This window comes from Grammomys surdaster, unplaced genomic scaffold (genome assembly GCF_004785775.1).
Source record: "Grammomys surdaster isolate TR1022 unplaced genomic scaffold, NIH_TR_1.0 126546, whole genome shotgun sequence".
In the NCBI taxonomy this organism is placed as follows: Eukaryota; Metazoa; Chordata; class Mammalia; order Rodentia; family Muridae; genus Grammomys; species Grammomys surdaster.
In genome coordinates this window covers 2,887,462-2,899,722 of record NW_021621338.1, presented here as the reverse complement: position 1 = coordinate 2,899,722, position 12,261 = coordinate 2,887,462, and positions in this window count along the sequence as shown.

The following is a 12,261-nucleotide window of genomic DNA, read 5'->3' as shown; positions in this document are numbered from 1 at the left end:
TCTCTCTCTCTCTCTCTCTCTCTCTCTCTCTCTCTCTCTCTCTCTCAGTAATACTGTGTCCTTGCTAATGGAATGCCATATCAGTCAATTCATACAACTAATAATTATTTGTCAAGGAATAAGAAAATTCTTCTCCCATAAAATCATGTCTCCTGTATCTGGCTCTGAGTGTTAACTAAACCATTGCCCTTTTGTTCAAGAAACTCACGATCTAGTAGGTAAGGGGTGAAGATCAGCAGGTAGTTCAGGTCATTTATCCCTGGTGGCCTTACTGAGAACTCTAAAGGGAAAATGAGTTTGGTAGACCCATTAGATAGATGAAGGGATGTCTACAAAGACAGGAAAGGCCAGAAAGGCTGTTGCTGTAGCGTTGGTAAGCAGGCATGGCTAAGGCTCCTGGATGTGATATCCGAGTGTCCTTCAAAGTGAAGACAGGCTAACTGAGGATAGACACTTGTGTTGTAGAAGTCTGGAGCGTTCTCCTTTGCAGTAGGAAGAAAGTCTCCCAGGACAATCTGCCCACTCAAACAGTGCCACGTTCAAGAGTGAATAGGCATAAAATTATGGCGCTGTGGGCCCTCTGGCAATCTGGAAACAGACTGAAACCTGACTCCTGATGGTTGTGGCCTTTATACTCCATAGTATTTTTATATATATTGAGAGAATCAAAGAATATTGTTTTTTAATTTAAAATAAAGATCTCTTCCTTTTTATACCCCTTCAACTTTTATCAACCGCAACTAAAATCACCTGTCCATCCTGGACCTGGTGCATACTGCATACAGCATCTGAGCTTGCATTTTGAAACTTCTGCATGGATGCATGCAGTGTTTGAGGAAAACATATCGGGCATCTAAACTGTTGATTCGAGAACCAGTAGCTGAGAGAACATTACCAAGAACATTGATCTAGGAGAGCTTGAGTCTGATGCAGTTGCTGCTGAGCCACATGGCCTCTGAGATGTTCCTTAACCTATTTTCCCATCTACACTGGAAGAGACATAACTGATGAACCTCAAGACTTGCCCTGACCAAAGACTGGATACTTTGCAGCCCTCCATGTATCTGATCTTATCAGTGGAATGTACCCAAGTGTGGCCTGACATTTGAGGATTCATACCAGCTGGTCCTCAGTGCTATATTTTCCATAGTGGTCCAAATACATTCATGAACTCAGCAAAGTGGATCCCAGGCTGAATTTTCTTGAGGAGCTAGAGATGAATGGTATAGGTCTTGTGCCAAGATCATGACAAATGGCAGCTGTCACACTTGTTTTGTGTGTCTGGGGAGAAGTTTGTTAGGGAAATATTACTCTGAACATCTGGGATGGGCATCAGGCCAAACCCTAAGCATGATAGAGTCTTTCCATACAACTACCTGGAAAATTACTGGTGGAAAGAGCCACTTCTTCCTATTAGCTAGTAAAGTGTAAGTACCCAGGAGGTGGGACAGATGGAGCTGATCTACTCTTCACTGATATGCCTAAGACAAATCGTGTAGCTACATCTTTCAGGGGCCCAAGTATGGTACTACATGAGGGGGAGAGGTGAGAAGGCCTGGGGAGGGGGACACTAGAAGGCTTGGGTGGAGGACAAAAAAGGGGGTGTTATATTTTAACTAATTTGTTTTTTAAAGGAAACTGCTTCCTTTATTTTATCCTCATAAAGTCTGTTCTTGATAAATACATATGAAAAAGTAGGTGAAAAATTCCCCTACATTTTCATCCACACCACCACACTGCTTGTAAAACATGCTACGTTTTTGTTAGTTCGTTCTGAAACAGAGTCTCACACAACCTGTCATACTGCATGTCTTCCTTTCCTCTGGGGGTACCCAGGCTCCTCCGGCATTCTGCCAGGGAGAAGCAGAGTAAAGTCTGGAACCGTGAGCCCACAGTGATTCCCAATCTACTCTCTAAGTACTCGGGCACCACAGGTAGACCACTGGGAGGGGAAGTCAGGAAGACCACTGGGAGGGGAAGTGAGGAACGAGGCCCTCGGACCATGTTTCTCCTCAGGGCATCTACATGCCAGGCAGGAATGGGAAGATTGAGTTTGGGATGAACAGAATCCTGCCTGGTAGAAGCCAATCCCAGAGTTCCAGAGGAGAGAAAGCTAGAGGAGAGAAAGCCTTCCTCTGGGGTTTTAGACATGGCTCTTTAAGGTGAAGGTCTTTTCTATGGCAGTCATTAATGAAGCAGTTCTCTGAGACAAGCAAATCCTTGCTCATTCATATTGTTTTATTTGGTGGAAGATGTAAATGCATACTCTATATTGAGGGTGAACCAGGAATTATATACCTTTTGTAGGAAGGAATACTCAGAAAGGGAAGGTCATTGGCCGAAAGGCTCAAGGTTATCTAGACACTTCGGTAGCATGAAGAAGAACTCCAGGTGTCTATGCTATGTAATTGAGTGCCCATGGTCCTCTCTATGGGGTTACATGCTCCAGAGCAGGTATAGAGACAAGTAAAGAGCAGCTCGACTCCTGTCATCCTCAAACCTCTAAGATTCCAAGGGTATGAGCTCACTCAACCTTACCTGTTCTTATGCCTGTCTGGTAGCATGGTCCCACATACCCTACAACAGTCCAAACTGGCCTTGAACTCCCTGTGCCTCTGAGGCAGTCCTTGAACTTCTGCTCCCTCCACGTTTTCTTCCCATGTGCTGGCATTACAAGTGTGTACCACCTCAACCAACTCAAATGTACTGACTTGAAGAGGTAAACTGGATCCAAAGAGACTGGTTTTGTCCATTATGCAGTATTTCAATTGCCCTTGATAGCTATGAGTCAGACTTACATACAGCACTCCTGTCTGCTACTGTTGTGTGTATACGCTCATCAAAGCACAGAAGTTGGAAAGTCTACATCCAAAGCAACACTGTTGAGGCATGAATCTGAATTGATTGATGTTAATATTGTAGAAGTGAGGTCACCACCATGAGAGTGAGTTTGTTAAGAAAATAAAGCAAGTCCTCTCTATTTCCCTCACACAATATGATGCCTTCTGCCATGCCAAAATTCAGCAAGAAGACCTTCACTCAATACAGTTTCTTAAACATGAATGTTCTGTTTTTCATAGTAAATTTCTATTCATTGTAAATTACCCAGTCTTGAGGATTCTAATATATTTCCACAAAACAGACTGTGATATTTTCATCTAAAATCAAGGCCTATTCTCTCTTTCTGGAGACATCTCCTCAGCTGAGTCACTGTTCAACTAGAGTGATCAACTCAAAATTTAATATTTACCTTAATAAGTGCAAAGTGCCGATATCTTTCCTTCAGTAGTCAAATTTCCATTAATTTGATACACATGGTGATTGCCCAATATTTATTGTTCCTTCAGCAGTCTGGTTATTGGCAGCTGGCCTGCCCAGAAAGCCCAAGCTGCATTCTCTTTGCTGTTCTTGGCTGTTTCTGTCCTTACTGTGATACAAATTGGAGAGACTGAAGATGGCTCTGCACTGGTTGCATACAATTTGGCTTGATTACAGATATATCTCTCCCTTCAAATTATGGACCCTGTTGAGATGAGGAAACCAAATATCTTTCTCTGTATCTCTCTGTCTTCTCACCCAGATGCCCATACTGCACAGCTGTCAAATTATCAGAACTCCTGAGTTCTGGCTCCTCCCTCTGATCCTGTTCTCCTAGGTTGTGATAGTTCTAGGGTTGAAAGAAAACATAGTAAATGTATGGGAAAGTCTCACTCACTGAACTAGTTCATGTGGTAAAGGATCCCTGGCCAGAAGACTATGGGGATCTAATGGACAGAGCTCCTCTGCCAGCAAATTTTTTTCACAGGTAAGCAAGGGATTCCTGAGACACCCATAGTACCATCTCACTGCCCATTCAGACCACCCTGTCTGTGATGTACATTATTCATCTCAGTGGTTATGTAAGTATGTGTTAAAGGGTTCTCACCGTAGAAACATATTACTTCTCAGACTTCCTGACTTCCTCATTACCTACATTAGAAATCTCCCAATCTGCTATATCCTATCTATCTGCACCTCAAATCGGAGGTCCATGGAGCATCCTCTGGATCATTGTACACTAAGTGTTACCAGTCAACCTTGTCTCCCATTCTCAGCAAGAGCTACAAGGGAAGGGAGAACCAGTGGGGAGTTCCCACATAGACCGGCTAGTGAATAAAAAACACTCCTTCTGCAGATTCATGAACAATTACATCAAAGAATGATGATGTATTCCAATCAGCCCAAGTCTTCATGGACATCCTGCCTAGCCTCTGTTCTGAGACAGGCCATGCCTGGGATCCTCTTCCAACATCTAAAAAGGACCAGGATTTCCTGTGGAGGGATTAGTGAAGGGATAAGTCTTAGAAACGGGTATACAATATGGCCCTTATCAGGGCAAGAATTGAGAAGGGCCATGATGTACCACCCCTCATAATTTCTCTTTATGTTTTTGACAGGTTCCCCTTATTCCATAGAAACACAGAATCCCTTGATCCAGGAAGAGACAAGTCATCTTGCCTTCTTTTCTATAGTGCTCCACCTGCAGATGTTCCTCAGCCTGTGCTGGCGGTATGGTATGGTATGGTATGGTATGGTATGGTATGGTATGGTATGGTATGGTATGGTTCTAGGTATGGTAGCTTAGCATTTCTTTTTCTACCCTGGTCAGTTCTATTAGAATGCTCTTCATGCTAGTTAGGATGACATGCCTGTGCTGTGATAACCTCCTAGACATTTTGGAGGACCCAAAAAAAGAATGTAGAGGAAGTTTAGTTTAGTGCTTTTATTTTCCAGGAAGTCCCTTGCAAAGCTTGTAGTTGATACCACAGCCATGCCAATGCTGTGGGCAGGATTCAAATCCCAGCTCCTGACTTGGTCTAAGTGACCAGATCACCATACTTGTATTTCCCTTCTCTCCTGGACCAAATAATACCACAAATGCTATGATCCGTTGAAAATTAAACTTCTAAGGTATAGAATACCTTAAATTTAAATTTGTTCCAAACTATCCCTTGAAATCTTAGGGTTTATTTGTTTGTTTCTTATATAGGATCTTACACTATGGTCCAGGCTGGTCTGGAACTTGTGGCAATTCTCACCCCTCAGACTCCCAAGCACTAAGAGTGTAGGCATGTGTCACTCTGTCAAGCTCTAAGTGTCAGAATTTTTAAGACCTCAATAAAAGAGGCAAGCTGAAGACTAGGAGATAAAGAAGACAAGCAGGGTACCCTCCCTGTACTCCTGCCCCATCTCCCTCAGGGGAAGAGTACTACCCCAGAGGTTCTCTGGTCTGGTGGCTCTGCACATAAAGATGAGACAGGGAGTGAGGGAGCCCTACCAAAACTCAAATAACATTGGCACTTCAGGAGCTTCATTTAATCCAGCGGTTCTCAACTTTCTTGATGCTATGACCCTTTAATACAGTTTCTTGTGTATTAAACCATAAAATTAATTGCTACTTCATAACTGTAATTTTGCTACTGTTATGAATTGTAATGTAAATATGTGATTTTCAGAATACCTGATATGTGACCCCAGAAGGGGTCATGATCCACTAGATGAGAACCACTGCTTTCATTAGTTTAGGAGGAAAGTGTTGTCTCACCCACACTTACAGTTGATCTTTATATGACAGAGCAGGCTAAGCTCATCATCATTGTATGGAGAAGCAAGTGAAGGCTGATAGGAGTTAAATATGACTTGCCAGGATCTGACCAGCATCAACATTTCTATGTGTTCTCTGACATATTAGCTCAGGAATGATAAAGAAAGGAACTTGTTGTACTAGTTACTTTATGTGTTGCTAAAACAAAATTCCCAATGAAATCAACTTAATGGAAGAAGGTTCTGGGTCATAGTTCTGGGTCATAGTTCAAGAGTGCCATCCATCACAGTGGGAAGTTATGGTTGAAGAAGATAAGGCACTGGTCACATTGCATCCACAGTTAGGAAGCAGAGAGCAGTGGAGGCTGGTGCTAAGTTTACTTTCTGTTTTTCACACAGCTCAAGACCCCAGCTTGTGGAATGATGTCACCCACATTTAGACTGGGTGGTACCACCTCAGCCCAGCCTAAAAATTTCCTCATTTGTCTCCAGAAGTTTCTTTCCATCGTGATTCTACATTGTATCAAGTTGGCAATCAACGTTAAGCATCACAGAGTGACTGCTAGACTATCAGGTAGTGCAGTAGCTAAGAGTTACCGACCGTCAACTACGCATCTCACATGTTTCTGAGTAACCTTGTGCTTCAACACAGTTCAGCTATCACCACAGCCCTGGTATAAGGACGCCACTTTAATTTCCATTCACAGTTTACAAATCTTAGGTCCAGGGATGCTGACGATGTCCAGCTAGGGAAACAAGTCAGATTTCAAATTCAGGAAAGCTGAATCATTGCAGTGTACTGCTTCTCTATGCTGAATCAGCAGCCAGGGACTTTACAAAGCGTCCCCCAAATCTCAGAGGGTAGGGGCAGATGCGATCTAAGAGCATGCCTTTGTTTTTAACTCCTGATAAAATAAGTTTTCTAACTAGATGAAAATGGCAATGAGTCAGTGTCAAAGCTTTGCTCTCAGCTGTGTCTACAGCTGAAATATCATGAACTTGAAAAGTTAAAAAAATAGTTTTTCCTCTCCTCTCTTTTTTTTTCCTTCTTCATTTCCTAGTCTACCCTTTCTGAACTTCAGAGTGGAGCAAGTCAAGCTGCCAGGTCAAGCGTAGCAATGGACAATGGCCTAGCAATGGCCTAATTTTGTGGACAGCTCTTTCCTGTGGCCCTTTGGGTTTAACCAGATCCACAATCAAGTGTTCACATTTAAGCTGATTATCATGGAAAATTCCAGAGAGAATTCCAGGTGTCTCAGTAGCTCCTGTATAACTTGTCAATTGTGGCCCAAACACCAGTTTTTATAGTGGGGCATCACTACAAAGCAGCCTCCATGGGATGAGCAGGTGAGCCCTGTCATTAATAAGACATCTAGGAGGGATGGGGAGCCTGTGGGTCAACATCATCTCTCATTGGCTCTTCATCTTATGCTCCATAATTCTGCTGAAGTCAATAGCATTTGGGCCAATGCTGTTCTTTAAGATGTCCAGCTTTGAAAACTCACCTCTTCCTCATAATTCAGTTGATGAGATGGAGAGGAGGTCAAAGGTCAAAAACTTTGCCCAATGCAGCTATATTTGCTCTTCCCGTTGCTTCCTACCTGCTTTGAGATGCTTACTGCTGCTTCCTCTTTGGCTATCTATTTTGTTTTACTGATGACTCTAAGTTGGATCGAACATTGATCAGAGGGCTAACTGCTTAGGGAAAAATTAAGGGGATTTAGCTGTGAAGCCCTGGAGAAGAAGAAATACCTTGGGATCCTTCAAGTTGTAGGTCTTGAATCTGTGTCTTGGTTTTAAGAACACACCCCAGGTAATTCCACTATTTGATTCTAACTTAATTAATCTAGAACACAGCTTAGTCATTGGGATTTTTAATAGCTCTCTGCGTAACTCTAACATTCCGAAGTCTGAGAACCTCACCCTAAGTAAAGGGGAGTTGACATGATGTTTGTAAAATTGAGATTTTCTGCTGTAGAGTTCAGAGAGACAGTTCAGAGGAGACAGTCCATGAAGTGATCTCCCAACCCTGCAATGCCCCCAGCCAGTGATGAAAATTTTCATAGGACAGTTAAATGACGACAGTTAAATTAATAGGACATATGATGTTAATATTGGTTGGCAACTTGATCAGATCTACAATCAAGTAGGGGGCAAACCTCTTGACATGTCTGTGAGTGAATTCTAGATTAAATTATCTGGGGTCAGAAAAACCAGCCAAGATCAGGTAGTACCATTCCCTGGGATGATGTCATGAGTGAATTAAAAATGAGAACTCAAGTTGAACACTACCATTCCTTCCTCTCTGCTTTGTGACTGCAGATACAATGTAATAAGCTGTCTTTCACTCCTACCACTGTGTCTTCCCACCACAATGACTTCCATATGCAAGCCAAACAGCTCCTTTCTTTTTTGAGCCTCTTTTTGTTAGTTTTTTTGTCACAGCAAGACAAGAGCTAACATAGACACTCATTGCCTCACACCAGCTCTGTTGAGTCTATTCCAAAGGCCACTTTTGAAAGAACCACTTCTGTAGCATGACTAGCTTGCAGAAACTCTGTCCTCCCCATCCACTGTGCCTAGCTTGGGTGGAAAAGCTATAGCTTCTGCTGTAACATGAAGGCTGATAACATTGCTCCAATGTGGGCTCAAATCTTTGCAAGCTGTGTCCTCCTGTCTCACCCTGAAAGTATGTTTATTTGTAGCCTTGATGTTGTCCCACCTAAGTGAAGAGGTAGTGCTATTAATCAGGGTGGGAAACTTTACCTCCTACACACTGTCCCCAGTGAACTATGAGTGGCATGAGGAAAACAAGCTGACTGATGGGAACTGCTGATCAGGGCCTCTCCCACACACCCTTATCCAATCCCTCAACAGAACAACAGCCAGCCCAGCTCCGAGTCTGGCGTCAGTCAATTATTACTGGTCAGAAAGGGCCCTGACTAGAACGTGAGGTCATGCCAGGGTAGTATAATTCTAAAAAGGAGAGTTCAGTCAGTTAGTAAGGTCATATCAGAATTGGAAGTCATCAATTCGATAGGCTCAGCCTAGGGAAGAGGAATCAAATTAGACAGTCAGTGTCAATAAGACAGAAAATGAACCTAGAGAGTCAGGTGAGATGCATGTATTTCACCTCACTGCAAATGTCTCAAATTAAAAATTTTTGACAGATTCCCAAGCAATTGAATTTTAATATTTGAAGAAAAAAAAAGCAGAGACAACATTAACCCATCGATATAGAACAAATTCTTTATTGTCACATCTCTTTATGCCTTCCACACATTCTCTCCAGAATTTAATATGTCTGCCTTACAGTGTGTGAAATACATCTAACGTTTGCCCTCCATACATGCCACTCCTTTTCTGCCCTGCTTTATGTATCCTCAGCTGCTCGGATCTCCTCAGGCATCTCATGTTTACTAATCTCTACTTGAATTTAACCAGTGGGGTGCACCAAAAGATGAGAAGCACAGAGAGGATGCTATGCTGTTGTAGGTGCTTGGGTTTCTTCACAAAAGAGCAGGACTGTAGTAAGAGTGTTTTCTGTAAGAGGGATTTTATTTTCTCCTTTCAGAGATTACTACACTCCCTTATGCCTTCAGGGCAGGTATACGTAACCTGAAGAATATTGTATCTCCCCTCGTTAAGTTTTCCTAAATTGTCGTCATGTTTCTATAACTAGTCCCGTTGCTACATATTTCATTTACTAGTCTCCTACATAGACTACAAGGAGAGCCTCCCTCTCTCTCGCCCCTTCCCTCACCCCCCCCCACGTGTGTGTGTAGGACTTTGCTAACAGACTTGCTTAGTTTGCAGTACAAATGAGTTCCCTGAGAAAACATTCTGGTTGATAGTGGCAGACAGTCCAGGACATTGGCTTCCCATGCCCCTTTCCTCTAGAGCCTCCATCATGATTGACACTGTCGTTGTCATGCAAATCCTCAAACCTCCCCCTACACACACACACACCCTTCTAGAGTTTTCTACAAAATGAGAACTAAAAAGTTTCCTTCCCTATTTCTCTTTACCATTGTTAAGCTAGACTAGTCTTCCATTGCTAAACACCAACTTACAAACAGAAACAACCCTACAGTAGCCTGTATTTTTGTTCTGGAAGCCCTGCCCCCCTGCCTCCCTGCCACAAGGATTAGCTGCCAAAATGGGATTAAAGTCCTAAGAATTTTATAAGGGGAATAACCTTCCTTAGATAGAAAGGAAGCAGAAAGGACCTAGAGAAGCTTGGGTGGAGCCTTAGACCCAAAGCAAATGCAGGGCAAACACTGAGTCCAAGTGCCTACTCTGCACTGAAGCCTAAGAAAGGCTTGGCAAAGTCATTGAGCCAAAATGAGCTGGCAGAGCAGTCATATGACCTTCAGTAGGCACTGGCCTACTGAGTCTCCAGTGATGTCAGTCATGAGGGGAAGCAGAGAGAGAAGCATGATGGTCTTATGAAAACACAAAGATAGAGTACAGTAAGCAAGGTTCTCATTCGTTTATGTTGTCCAAAGCAGGAGCATGGCAAGGGCCAATCTCAGATTCATGGCAACTGATGACATTGTGTTGAAGAGAGCTATCACAGTTTGTTACAGAGGTCTGCTACTCTATGATGCCAAAACTCCCCCATATAACTCTCAAGAGATTCAGCACACACTATTGATGTCAGCTTTCCCACAATTCTGATTTCCTCTGGGATATCCTAGTGACAAAACTAGCTTATGGAGATCCTAGTCCTTGTGTTAGCTGTAGATAATAGATAGTATCACCTCTGGTAAGAAAAATGAAGTCCTGAGAAGAGAAACATTCATTCACCTCTGTTTGTTTCCTTTATTAAAAAGCATGAGATCTATAATATCTCAACATTGTGACGGCTACTGTAGCTATCACAATAAATAAAAGCTTGTTTCTTCCTCTATGTGGCTTTTTATCTAGAAGAAAAAACAAAGACATGAAAAAGATTATATGTATATCATAGAAGATTAGAAGACTGTAATATCTCTAGATGACTGAACATCATGGCATGAAGTATATGCTAGACCACATCAGCTTTCCTCATGGCAGAGGAGAGGGAGGAAAAAACTTATATAATATACAGCCTACAAGAATATGCTCACAGTGTTCTGCTTCCTCCAGCTAGACCTTACTTCTAAAACTTTATACTTCCTCCCAATAACAGTGTCAGATTATGAACCCATCAAGGGATAAATCCACATTGATTATATAGGAAACTTCTGAGCTCAGTTCACTCTCAGTACAGTGACTTATCCTGTTTGGGGAGTTGTACCACTTAGAGCAATTGGGATATGACAAATGACAGTTACCTAGTGAGAAGAGAATACAATGGAGGCTGGGGAAAGAGGAATTTAGAGACAAAACAGGGCTCCTGAGAAGAACACTCAAAGAGGTCAGAAATACATTCATCAGAAGCCAGATGTGGTGATGCATAGCTGTAATTCTAGCATTCAAGAAACAGAAGCTGGAAGAGCACAATTTTCAGGCTGACCTGGACTACATCATGAGTTTCTAGCCAGCTAGGGCTAGATAGTTAGGCCTAGTCTCAAGAAATGAGAGAGAGAAAGAGAGAGAGAGAAGAGAAGAGAGAAGCGAGAAGAAAGAAGAGAGAGAAAAGAGATGGTAAGAGGAAGAGATTGACTATGAATAGGAAATGTTGGGCCATGGGGAGGAAGTAGTAGGCTGTGGGGAAGAAGTGGTAGGCTGAGGGGAGGAAGTGGTAGGCTGTGGAGTCTTTGTGAAAGGAAAAAAGAATAAACTACTTCTGAGTTAGGCAGAGTTTAAACATCCTCATTCTTAGTGGACATCTTCTATTATGATTCCCTCCACTTGCACATGGAGGGAATCTGTGAAAATCATGGAATATCACTCTTGTGATTAGGTTCTGATATATGGCAATAATAAAAGATTTTCATAGATGTAATTAAGACTTTTACATAGCTGACGGTGACTAAGTGCACAGGGCACTATCATGGGCGAGCCATCAGATGAATTTTAGAGAGAATCTGGATCCAGAGACGCTTTCCTCTGCTGACCTTGAAGAAGCAAGCCTTGTGTAACATGGAAGGAGAGCCTCAGATGAGCCCTGAGTCCTGATCTCATTTAATTGTAGCCCTGTCAAATTCTGAGCTGAGGATCAAACCAGTTCAGTGCCTGGGCTACTGATCCCTGAGAACTGTGACATAATAAATCACGAATATTGATAGATATTCATGTACATTAAAATTATCTTTCTGGATTTGTGGTAACAGATTTGTTCTAAAATGTATAGGAAGCAAATGCATTAACAATTGTGATCAAAAAATCTCCCAATGGGATGTCTTCTACATTTTCTGGTTGTATATTTATGAGCAGGAAACATGATCAGTGGTCACAGAAAAAAATTAATTTTAAATCAACATTTTCTTAATTCAAGTTTTACATGCAAAAATGTAGATTACCTATTTTGGGTTGATTGGGATGGTTTGGGATGGTTAGAATGGTTTGGAATGGTTTGGAATGCAACTGCAGACAAGTAATAAATGATCCTTCAAAGGCTCACCAAGTATATTATTACTTCTCAGCCTCTCCAAGGGCACCCATGACCTGGCTCCTCATCCTATATAAGGTCCCCATTCCTGACAAAGAAAGAAAGAAAGAAAGAAAGAAAGAAAGAAAGAAAGAAAGAAA